Source organism: Eschrichtius robustus, chromosome 10 (genome assembly GCF_028021215.1).
Source record: "Eschrichtius robustus isolate mEscRob2 chromosome 10, mEscRob2.pri, whole genome shotgun sequence".
NCBI lineage: Eukaryota > Metazoa > Chordata > Mammalia > Artiodactyla > Eschrichtiidae > Eschrichtius > Eschrichtius robustus.
The window spans coordinates 80,683,633-80,696,486 of record NC_090833.1 but is presented as its reverse complement, the minus strand read 5'-3'; positions in this window follow the sequence as shown (position 1 = coordinate 80,696,486).

The window sequence follows — 12,854 nt, the reverse complement described above, 5'->3', positions numbered from 1 at the left end:
AACCAGTGTGCAGGAGAGGTCACTCCCGCCGTCCAGGCTGAGGGGGCTGCAGGCCCTGCTGGGATGGAGCTGTGCTTGTGGGACCGGTTGGGAAACAGAGCAGGAAGGGCAGCCCCTTGTAGCCCCACCAGAGCCAGCTGGCTGTCTCCACTCATCCCTGTGACTGCTGGAAGGACCCCTAGTGGCCTCAGGCTTGAGCAGAGGTGGCTGGTACTCAGATCTGACTTTCCAGCCAGGAGACTCCTTTGGACAAAGTGCTGCCTTACAGGGCTTTCCAAGCTGTAAGGTCCAGGTTAAGTGGGGCACCCTTCCCACCCCAAAGATGCACATATCCACCCAGATGCATATATGCTGACATGTGCCTAGGAGAGGCCAGAATGCTTGGGTTCAAATCCTGTTGCTGCTTCTTCCTAGTTCCACGACCTTGAGTGAATGATTTAGCCTCTCTGTGCCTCAGTTTGTTCATCTGTGTAATGGGGATAACAGTACTTCTTTCATAGGATTGTCAAGTGAATTAATCTTATAAAGCACTCAGACTGGCTCATAATAAGCATTATACATGTTACAAGTATTTGTTAAATTTTTAAAAGTGCAGGTGAACACACGTGCTGAGATGTACATAGAGACTGCTGTGCACACATTACCCACATATACACATGCACACACCAGGTGTGCTGGGGATCTTCCTTTTTTCCTCTTCTAGGGCACGTGTCTGTGGCAGATGGGTGAGTGGATCTCAGGGCAAGTGACCGCTCCTCTTCTGGAGACGCCCAGGACCTCACCGGTGCTGCTTCCCCACACCTTCCTGCCTCCCCTGAGTGAAGGTGTTTGGAATGACGGCCTTGGTGATGGAGGGGGGCTTGAACCCCTCCTTGGTGGGCTCCAAGGTGCCAGGGAGGAAGGGGGCCAGGGCCAGGCTCTTGGGGTTGCCATTTCCTTGAGAAGTGCCCTTAGTCTCCCACTTCATCTGAGACCCAAACCAAGTCTGAGCCAGGCAGAGCCCAGTAGCCGTGGGTGTGGATTTGGTGGACACCAGCCACCCCCCCAGTATATTATCTCTTTTCCATGGGAGAATGTGACCTGGATGCCTAATCACTGATGTCCTTTGGAAGCAGAGCTGTGGTGCCCAGGCGGGTGGGTGCCCATGGAGGTATCGATATACGAGTAAAACCTCCCCAGGCAGGAGCGTCTGCTGCTGGTGACAGAGGGAAGCTGTGTTGGGGGAGGATGGGGGAGAGGTTGAGGAAATGAGAAGATAACTGAGTTCTAGGTGTTGCCAAGTCTCCACCACACTCCCAGGCTCCCCTCCTCCAGTTTCTTCCAGGAGGTGGGAGTTCGGACATTCCTAGAGGCCAATTTCTTCGTAGAACTGGAACGTCTTCCCCCATCAGAAAGGAAATGAGGTTTGCCTGGCTGAGCCGGTTGTGCCAGACAAGCCTCATTTCCTTCTCTGGCACAGTCCCCGGGCAGGGAACGTGGCTGCTGCCTTCATCTGGGCTCCAGGACCTGTACCCAGGCTGGGAGGCAGAGGAACCGGCAGTGTATGGATGTCATGCGAAGTGATAGGGTCAATGGACCAGAAACCAGAGGACCGTGGCATTCCCAGGATAGCTGCCCTTGCGCAAGTTGTGTGCCAGGTCACCAGGGAGGGGGCCCGGGAAGAGGGCCAGGAAGAAGCCATACAAACAATGGTCATTGTCTGGCCCTCCGCTTTCCCACTTGCTGTGTCACTCTGGGCAAGTCCACTCCCCTCTCTGAGTCTCAGTTTGCTCTTCTGTTTTATGAATCCACCTCTGGTCTCTCCCGCCAGTAGGAAGTGCCGTGGTCTTGGGTTTCCCCTTGTCCCTGAGGCTCACCCTTCATATTGCCTTGAAGAAAGTCATTTTATCTGAGTCTTCATTTGTAAAAATAGCAGGATCACCCCTGCCTTCCCCCCTCCTTTCCCAGGAAGGCCTTGAGCATCACAGGATAATCTGCTGAAGCTCTACCTGGTGGCGCAGGCTGAGATGCTGTGGCTTTGCCATCTCCCTCTTCTGCAGTCCCCTCCAAGCTCCGGCAGACTCCTTGCACCTGCTCCCCCTTAGGTTTTCCAAACTCAGGCTCCCTGATTATCCCATCGGCCGTGAGGGGAGAGGCGCAGGAGGGAGTGTTTGTCGCATGCAGCAGTGTTCACCCTGCCATTCCTCGTAACACTGAAAACCTAGAAGCCACCATCGATGGGGGACTGTGCTAAGTAAAGTGAGGACCATCCAAACAGTGAAGTACTAGGCGGCCACTGAGAATGATGAGGTGGATCTATACTTATTGATTAGAAAGAGGTCTGAGGGAAAAAAGCAAACTACAGAATGGTATTTCCACACATGGCAGGAAAATGAATAATTTAGTGCAGAGATCATTCTGCAGTTGTTTGTGGGAGCAGATGCACGAGCGATAAAATGAGGAGATGATCTCCCTTCTCTGCACAGACAGTGTGGCCAGGCTCCCATTCTGGGGTAACTACCTTTAGTGTTTTGGGGGCTGCCTGAGGGCCGAGGCCTTTAACAAGGACTAGCCCCGTTGAGAGAATGAGCTGGTTGCCCCCCAGGGGAGTTGCATTCCATGAAAGTGCCCAGACTTGGAAGGGAGACGGGGGCTTCCTCCTATGGGGGGAGTGATGGAGGCCTGTGCCCTGTTCACATTGAGGGGGGACGTGGCATGCTCTGGGGATGTCCATGGAGACTGGACGGGGTCAACTAGGGCCAGAGAGCTTCTAGCGATTCTCTCGGATTTACAAAAATAAAGTTAGGACAGTTTTGCCACTCTTTCCTCAGTTCCATTAAATATTCGTGCCTGTTATACCTGGGTAATAAAAATGTTAACCAACAGAAAAAATGGCGGGGATGGGGGCACTGTGCCCTGGCTCTGGAGGGGCAAGATTGGCCTGAGGCACCTGATCAGGGCCCTGGGAGGACTAAGAACCCAGCAGGAAGCGGGGGCGATCCCGCTGCCTGTGGATCTCTGGCCCCGGAATCCAGGTGTCCTGCTGCTGAGGGAGGCCCTGACATCTGGATTTTGACACAGACCCAAGCCTGCAGCTATCGTAGATTCATTTCCGGGCCAGATGTGAGTGCCAGACAATTGGCGTGTCCTCCTGGACCTCGTCCCTGCCTGGGAGGCATGTGCCACAGGAGGGAGGGTACCACGTTGTGACCAGTAAGAGTGCACGCCACTATCTTTGACGCTCTGTCTGGTGGGGTGCCGAGAGCTGGGTGCCGAGCCCTGCACCCCACCCCCTCGCTCAGCTCCACGGGGGCCCAGCCAGCTGGAGCTGCCTGCACTGAGAGCCTTGGTCAGGGTGGGCCACCAGCGGTTATCCAGCCGGGGACTTGGGCCATTGGTGGGGCCTTCAGAGTACTCCCTTTCTGTGAAATGTCGTGTTGCTGTGTGTTCAGCGACTTTGCTTTCCCCAGCAGCGCAGGAGACAGGCCAGGTCCCAGGCCCCAGCTCTCTGGTTCCCCACTTCCCCAAAGGCACGTCCGTAATGAGGGAGGGAACAGGAGGACTTGGCGAACTGCTGCACCACTGTGATCCCTCTGTGAGGGCTTCTCCCCTTACGAGCACACCTGGCCCTTTCCCACCTGCGCTGCGTTGCTCATTACAGTAATCCCCATCATGAGAATCATAGGTTCAGGGAGGTCATGTGACTTGCACGAGGTCACATGGAGTTAGTGTCTGATCCAGGAGTCCCGGCCCGGGGCTCTGGCCACAGAACCATCATCCAGCCACTCATCCAGCCTCAGCTGCTCTCCCTGCACAAAACAGCGTGAGAGCTGGAGGCCTGAGGCTGAGTGGTGCCCAGCCTCAGCCAGAAGACACGGCCCTCGCTTTGAGCCTGGCCTCAGCAGCAGCGCCAAGAGAAGTGCAGTGTAGACAGGGGGCTAGAACCGAGACCTGGTTTCTGTTTTGTGCTGTTTGGGTTTTGTTTTGTTTTCCTTTTACAGTTTCAGAGGACTTGGGAATCTGGCACACTTTGTGGCAGCAGCTCCCTATACCAGGGACATTAGTGCGGCCTCCATCTGGGAGACACATGGGAGTGGCTAACACTGAAATCATCCACCAGGATGCAGGGGGCCTGGGTCATGGGTACAGGGAGGAACGGAGACGCCTGAGAGCTGAGGACCCACGTGGACCTGAAGAAGAAGCTGGGCTCCTTTTTGCCTGTGGAAGCGTCGCTCTGTGAGGCAAGCAGCAGCCCCCGGTTCACAGACAGTACAGCTCCCTCATCCCAGTGCTCAGCCCTGTCCCCTCCCTGGGCTGACACTTGGTGTCCAGGGGGGCTGGGCACAGTACTGTCCCAAGGCTGCTGGGGACATGGGGAGGGCAGAGAGACAGGCAGCTCTGCTGAGGCCTGGACTCCTGCTCAGCTCTCCCTTTTCCTTCTAGGCACCTCTTCTCCCCCCCTGCACCCTCTCCCCAAAGGAGGGCAGCCGCCACACCATTCCCAATCCTCCCAAACCTTCTTAGCCAATGGCATTTTCCTAAATGAAACCAGGGGCTGTGTCTGATGATTCATGGTTTTTAGACAGGCTGAATCAAGAGTTCTAAAAAGCTCTGCTGGGTTTAACTTCATCAGACTCCAGACCTCAGTGATTTATGTTTCATGCGGTTCGCTCTGGATGGAAGCTGACCCAGCCACAGTGAGACGTGGAATGAGGAGAACTGACCTGATGCTGAGGACGGAAGAAATCTCCACCATGACGAGTTTGTTGGGCAATGTCTCTCAGATGCCAGCCTGGGCCCTGCCTGCCAGCTCAGAACACTCTGTCTCTGACTCAGGTGCTGGGGCTCAACTTCGTCTCTCGCAGGCCCTGGGCTTGGTGCCTGGTGGGCTTGGCTAATGACCTTGGCCCCGCTGGCTCTGTGGGGCCTGTGGGTACTCTCGCCACCTTGGGCCTGCCCTGCCTTGCAGGTTCACTGCCCACACCCTCCAGAAGACCTTTCCAGAGCTTTTCTTCATAGGAAACAAGGCCTGCTAGGTCTTTCCCTGGCCCTCCACCAACCCTGAGGCGAGCACACATCCTAGCACACTGCGGGGGGGTGCCTGGCTTTGGGAGGATGAAGGCAGGAGAGAAACCTGAGGAAGCCCTGGAATGGAAGACCAGTGTTGACTGGCTAGGTGACCAAGACCAGATTATCTTTGATCCCCATCCAGAAACTGGATGGGGAGGCTGTGAGAGCCTGCTGGGGCTGCCAGCTTGTGGTTATAGGAAAACTCTTTGGGGTGCTTTATTCCGCCTGGCCCCTCTGCCTGTTTGAGGTTGCTGCTGGGGCACTTAAGCTAGGACTCAAGGCCAGAAACAAAAGTCCTCTTTGTCAATCCAGGAAACCAGGGCGGGGGAGGGTGGAAGGAAGGGAAGCTCCTGGAAGTCCCGAGGCACCCCCAGGGGCATGGCCCAGAGTCCAAAGGGAACTAGCCTTTGCTGCAAGCCTTCCTGGAGAGCTCTATTGATTTTCCTTCTTTTTTAACATTTTTATTGGAGTATAATTGCTTTACAATGGTGTGTTAGTTTCTGCTTTATAACAAAGTGAATCAGCTATACATATACATATATCCCCATATCCCCTCCCTCTTGCGGCTCCCTCCCACCCTCCCTATCCCACCCCTCTAGGTGGTCACAAAGCACGGAGCTGATCTCCCTATTCTATGCTTCCCTGGTGGCGCAGTGGTTAAGAATCTGCCTCCCAACACAAGGGACATGGGTTTGAGCCCTGGTCCGGGAAGATCCCACATGCCGCGGAGCAAATAAGCCCACGTGCCACAACTACTGAGCCCGCGTGTCTAGAGCCCATGCTCCGTAACAAGAGAAGCCACCGCAACGCGCACCGCAACGAAGAGTAGCCCCTGCTCGCCATAAAAGTGCTCACGCAGCAACAAAGACCCAACGCAGCCGAAAATTAAAAAAAAAAAAAAGATAGCTAGCTTTTTCTTTTTTTAGCTATTTTTTCTTCCCACTAGCTATCTGTTTTACATTTGGTAGTGTATATATGTCAGTGCCACTCTCTCACTTCGTCCCAGCTTACCCTTCCCCCTCCCTGTGTCCTCAAGTCCATTCTCTACGTCTGTGTCTTTATACGTGTCCTGCCCCTAGGTTCTTCAGAACCATTTTTTTTTTTTTTTTTTAGATTCCATATATGTGTGTTAGCATACGGTATTTGTTCTTCTCTTTCTGACTTACTTCACTCTGTATGACAGTCTCTTGCTTTTCCTTCTTCCGTCTGCCTTATCACCTGGACTGAAGCTGCAAGAACACAAAGTTCAGCTCACAAGGTGAAACACAAAACTTGTCCCCAGGGTCTCTGGTGGCCTAACTCCTGCTTTCCCCCAAAAGTTCCACCAGAAAACAACCACCACCATCACCCCGCTTGTTGAGATTCTGATTGAAATGATGATGAGTCTATGGACCACCGTAAGGAGACTTGACATCTTTTGAACACCGAGCCTTCAATCTATAAACGTGCTATAATCCTCTTTTGGTTTAGGTCTTCTTTTTTTCTTTTTTTTTTTGGCCACGCCACGCAGCTTGAGTGATCTTAGTTCCCCGACCAGGGATTGAACCCAGGGCCAAGACAGTGAAAACACCAAGTCCTAATCACTGGATCACCAGGTAAGTCTGGTTTAAGTCTTCTTTATCCTTAGGGGTCTTACACATTATTTCCCCTAGGTATTTGATATGTTTATATTGTAATAAATAATAGCCTTTTAAAATTTATTTTTCTGTTGTTGCTGTTATATGGAAACACAATTGATTTTTGTGTATTGACCTTGTATTCTGTAACCTTGCTAATTAATTCTAATAATTTTTCTACATTCTTTTGTTATTTATGTATTTATTTGGCTGTGCCGGGTCTTAGTTGCAGCATGAGGGATCTTCGTTGCTGCATGCGGGATCTTTAGTTGCAGCATTTGGGATCTTTTAGTTGCGACATTCAGGCTCTTAGTTGCGGCACGCAGGATCCAGTTCCCTGACCAGGGATCGAGCCCAGGCCCCCTGCACTGGGAGCGCGGAGTCTTAACCACTGGACCACCAGGGAAGTCCCTCTACATTCTCTTGGATTTTGTATGTATACTATCCTATCATCTGCAGATGATGTTTCTTCCTTTCCAATTCTTTTAGCTTTTATTGCTTGCCTTACGGTGCTGTCCAGGCCTTTTTATTTATTCTAAATCTAGATATGTAAAGGAAAACCTTTGCTATTTCACCGTTAAGAATGATATTTGATGTAATTTTATGTTGCTATTCTATGTCATATTAGGAAAATCCCCTCTGTCCTTTATTTGCTAAGAGGTGATTTTTTGTTTGTTTTTGTTTAATCATGAATGGATGTTAATTTTATTAAATGCTTTTTTGGCATCTATTAAAATGATCATATGATTTTTTTTCCTTATTCTTTTAATGAGGTGAACTGCTTGGATTGGTTTTCAAATATTAAACCGACCTTGTATTCCTAGAATAGAACAAATTTAGTCATTAACTTTTTTATGTACTGCAAGATTTGGTTGGCTAATCTGTTGTTTAGGATTTTTGCACTTATGTTCATGAATGAAACTGGCAGGTAATATCCTCATAATATCCTCATCAGGTTTTCATATCTCTGAAGGAGTTATTTTTCCTTTTTCTTGCAATCTTAAAAGTCTGTTCAAAGAAAAACATCTTGGTTTTGACCCTTTCTATTGTATTTTATTTCCATTTCATTAATTTATGATCAAATTTAAAAAAAATATTTATTTATTTGGCTGTGCCAAGTCTTAGTTGTGGCACGCAGGACCTTCGTTGCAACATGTGGGATCTTTAGTTGAAGCATGCGGGATCCCTGCTGCACCACCAGGGAAGTCCCGATCAAATTTTTAAGATTTCCTTCCTTCTACTCTATTTGGGCTTAGTTTGCTTTTTTCCTAATGCTTTGAGACTAAAGATGATCTCTTGATACATATTTAAATATATTCATTTAAAACTATAAATTTCCCTCTAAGCACATATTTAACTGCATTCCAGAATTTTATGTGTTATGTTTATTACTATTAGATTCCAGTTCGACATTTTTTCTGATTTCAGTTGATTTTTTCCTTTCATCCAAAGATAAAGTAGAAATACATTTTTTAAGTGTCCTATCATACGTGGGTTTTCAAATTGTTGTTTTTGGTCATTGTTATTGGCTTTCTAGCTCAATTGCATTGTAAGCAGAAAGGATCCTCAGTATGGTTATCAACTCTTTGAAATTTGTTGAGACTTGCTTTGTGGCCCACCATATGGTCAACTTTTGCAAGTGTCCTTATATGCATGAAAAGACAATGTAGTCAGAATTTTGGGGACAGCATTCTGTGTATGACCACTAGTTCAAATTTGCTAACTGTATTATTCAAATCTTTTATAACCTTAATGAATTCTTAAATAAAATCTTCTAAACCCTTTACTTGTTAAAAATCTTCCATTATGATTGTGCATTTTTCTGGTTATTCTTGTAGTTCTTTTGATTCTGACCTTTTTTTGTTTTGAGGATATGTTATTAGGGGCTTACAAATTTAGAATTGTTAATCCTCCTTGGCTTAAAGCTTTTACTACATCAGCTTTCTTTTGGTTAGAGTCTTCCATGCTATATTTTTTCATCCTTTTAATTTTTCTGTATCCTTATGTTTTACCTGTGTCTCTTGTAAACAACATATAGTTCTTTATTTTTTAAGTCCATTCTAACAATCTTTGTATTTTTTAAAAAATAAATTTATTTATTTATTTTTGGCTGTTTTGGGTCTTTGTTGCCGCCTGTGGGCTTTCTCTAGTTGCAGCGAGCAGGGGCTACTCTTCGTTGCGGTGCACAGGCTTCTCATTGTGGTGGCTTCTCTTGTTGTGGAGCACGGGCTCTAGGTGTGCAGGCTTCAGTAGTTGTGGCACGTGGGCTCAGTAGTTGTGGCTCGCAGGCTCTAGAGCGCAGGCTCAGTAGTTGTGGCTCATGGGCTTAGTTGCTCCCCAGCGTGTGGGATCTTCCCGAACCAGGGCTCGAACATGTGTCCCCTGCATTGGCAGGTGGATTCTCAACTACTGCGCCACCAGGGAAGTCCCCAATCTTTTTATTTTTTTTAATTTTTAAACAATCAGGGCCTTATTTCTTTTTAAAAAAATTTATTTATTTTATTTATTTATTTTTGGCTGTGTTGGGTCTTCATTGCTGCGTGTGGGCTTTTCTCTAGTTGCGGTGAACGGGGGCTACTCTTTGTTGCGGTGTGCAGGCTTCTCATTGCGGTGGCTTCGCTTGTTGCAGAGCATGGGCTCTAGGCATGTGGGCTTCAGTAGTTGTGGCACGTGGGCTCTAGCGTGCAGGCTCAGTAGTTGTGGCACACGGGCTTTGTTGCTCCATGGCATGTGGGATCTTCCTGGACCAGGGTTTGAACCTGTGTCCCCTGCATTGGCAGGCAGATTCTTAACCACTGCACCACCAGGGAAGTCCTTTCCAGGACTTCTTGAATCTCTGGCTTGATGTCTTTTTTCCACTTTGAAAAGTTTTCAGCCATTAACCCTTCAAGATTTGCTTTTATCCTGTTCTCTGTCTCTTCTGTCTTTCTGGATTTTGAATTACTCATGTGTTAGATCTTTTCTTCACACCCTTTATGAATTGTTCCTCTCTTCTGTACTTTCCGTATTTTTGTCTCTCTTCACTTATTTCTGGTTATTTTTTAATGACATTTTCCAATTCATGAATTCTTTCTTTAGCTTGTCAAATGGTCTGGTAAACGCTATCCATGATTTGTTATTATTGATTATTATATTTTTAGTGGTTGAATTTCCATTTAGTTTTTTTGTTGTTCCCAGTCCTCTGTTGAAATTCTCAATCTTGTCTTTCAACATGGTAAACATAGTTACCTTAAAGTCTGTGTCTTATAATTCCAATATTTGGAGCCCCTGTGGAGTTGTTTCTATTGTCTGTTGTTTTTGCTGGTTTTCATTTATGCTCTATGCTCTATTGAGAGTAAATGGGCCACTGTATTTGGAAAACACAAGACAAAAATTTGTTTATAGCAGCAATTTGAGGCCCAAGATATCTTTCTTCAGAAAGGATTTAAGTTTGCTTCTGCCAGGCTCTTGGGAGTCATTGGCATTCCAGAATTACTTTATTCCAGTTTCAAGGATTGAGATGATTTAAAGCTGATCCCTATGAGGGCCCATGTACTTATAATTCATCCTTTCTTCTAAGGTTCAACCTTTTCGTATCTTAACCCAAGGGAGGTTCATCAGGGTTTCTCACTTTGGCCATCCATAAACTCCAATCCCTGTTCTGTTCAAAAAAACCATCTGCCTCTTGGTCATCTATTGTGGTACTAACAAATATTACCCCACCCTGGGAAAAAGTGGTCCCAAACCTCAATTTATTATCTCTTCTATGCCTTGTAGCAGATTTGTTTTATATTTTCCAGTTGTCCTCACTAGGAGGGCTGGGCCTAATTGCAAGAAGTGAAACTCTATTTAAACTTCTGAACCTCAGTTTTCTCAAGATGATGACCTAGATGTGCCCACTGGATTTGGCAACATGAAGTCATTGATGGTCTTGACATGAGAAGGCTTTGTGGAATGAAAGTCAGATTGAAATAGGTTAGGAGTGAATGGGGTGAGGGATAGAAATAGCATTTGGGGGGCAACTCATTCTAGAAATCTGGCTATGAAGGAAAACAGAGAAGTGATGTGGGAGATGAAGAGGGATAATGTTGGTCAGAGAAGAATTTTAAGAGTGAGAGATACCAAAGCATGTTTGTATGCTGATGGGAATGCTTATGCTGATGTAGCTATTTGCCACCCTCATGACAGGTATATTTCATACCCATGTGACAGGTAAATCAACAAGTTGGCTTTCCATGTCTGCCTCATGTGTTTTAATCAGCATGAGTCAAAGTCCATGGGTCTTGGCACTCCTGGGGTCCCGCTCTGGCCAGCCTTTCTTATCACATCCACAGTCACTTCCATTTCTTCCTCTATTCACTCCTACATCATCCTTGGCCCTAGACTAAGTCCCCATCCCCTTTAACTGATCTGATGCTCCTAATTAGGGTTCCTACCATTAGAGTCACCAGTATTGGGAGCTCTGAAGTGCAAATTTAAACATGTCACCTCTCAGTTAGTAACACTCCCTGGCTCCCCCATTTTCCTCTAGCTGAAGCCTGCCTGTCTCTCCAGCCTCCCCCCTCTCACTCTTGCTCCCTTTCCCTGGCGGGCTGCTGTGTGGGCTAAGGCTGACCTGTCTGGGAAAGAGATGCTTGGGTTGGGGAAGGCGGGGGCTCTGGGTGTCAGAGCTTGTCTGGCCAGCCTGGGCCAGCTGTCCCAGGGCTACCCTGTGCCCAGGGAGGTTCTGTTTCCCTTGGCTGGGAGCCCCTGGGGCAGCTTTTGAACCAGAACTGTACTTCTAGGTAGGAGCAGACATCCTGGACTGGTGAGCCAGGGCTTGGCCGTGCCAGGCCCTTTGTTTCTAACTTGGGAGAGGCTTCAGGTTTCTGTCTTTTTTTCTAAGAACTGGGGATGTGCCACGTGGGCACCACAGTAGCCAGAATCAATGAGAAAAACAATAGGGAAAAACCTACTCCCTTAAGTCACAGGATTGTGGGGTGTATGTGTGTCAAAGTTTCCGTGTTTGTCACATGAATATATGTCTCTACATATGTGTCCCTGTTTGTGTTGTATGCTGGGAGGGAGATGGGGGGTGAGGTGTGCATCATGTCCTGTGTCTGTGCATTTGTGATGGCTGCCAGTGCTGTGTGCCTGTGTATATCTGCATGTATGTCTGTATCCTGTGTCTGGGTGTCTCTGATATATGTTTGCATGAGTTTCTAAGCCTATATGTTTATATGTATTTAGCCCCCAAATCCCAGACTTCTTCCATGCCAGCATTTCTCCTTCACTCTACTTCAGCCACTCCCTCTTGTGGTCATGTCCTGCGTCTTGTCATCAGTGAGAAGGGCTCCACCTCAGAAGTCTCAAAAATCCAGTATTTCAGGCTCTGACCTGCCCCTCTCTCTCCACTTCTCTCACACTCTGACTCTTGTCACACTTGTCTCCCACCTCAGTGGGGCCTCCACCTTTTCAGGGCTCCCCATCTCCTTCGGCCTTGACCTCCAGGTGTATCCTTCGACAGCTCTCTCCTCAGCACCCTCACTGTCCTAACCTCCCACTTTTACCCCACCCGGCTAATCCCCAACAGTGTAGTGGAGCCTCATTGGAAAAAAATTGTACAGATGGGTGGATGAGTCTACGTACAACTCATTACCTGTAACCGCTGCTGGGGATTCCTCTACCTGATACATGCCTTCCCTCTCCCATTTACAGCGATTGTTCATGCCGCGTGGTGTGGCCAAACCGTCCCGCCCCCCCCCCCCCCCCCGCCCCGCCAAAACAACAAACAAACAAACAAGGGGACTTCCATGGTGGTCCAGTGGTTAAGACTCCGTGCTTCCCGTGCGGGGGGTGAAGGTTTGATCCCTGAACTGAGATCCCACATGCTGCATGGCACGGCCAAAAACACAAACAAAACAAGACAAAACAACATACAGCTATTGCTTTTTCCAGCTGCACCCTTTTCCCCCACCGCAAGGACTTCAGCTGGGCTCAACACAAATGCCTTGCCTCCTAGCACCTCACAGAACACACCTCCCCGCCCCACCTGAGGCCAGTGGGTGTGAACATGCCCCATTTCCTGCCCCCTCCCACCGCCAAACTTGTCTGCAGCTGCACCCATTCTCATCTCCTTTTCCTGGGTCTTGGTGTCCTTCCTCGCATTCAAGCCTAGATCCATCCCAAAGAACCCATTTCAGTTCTCTTTTGTCAGTACTCTTTTAATCA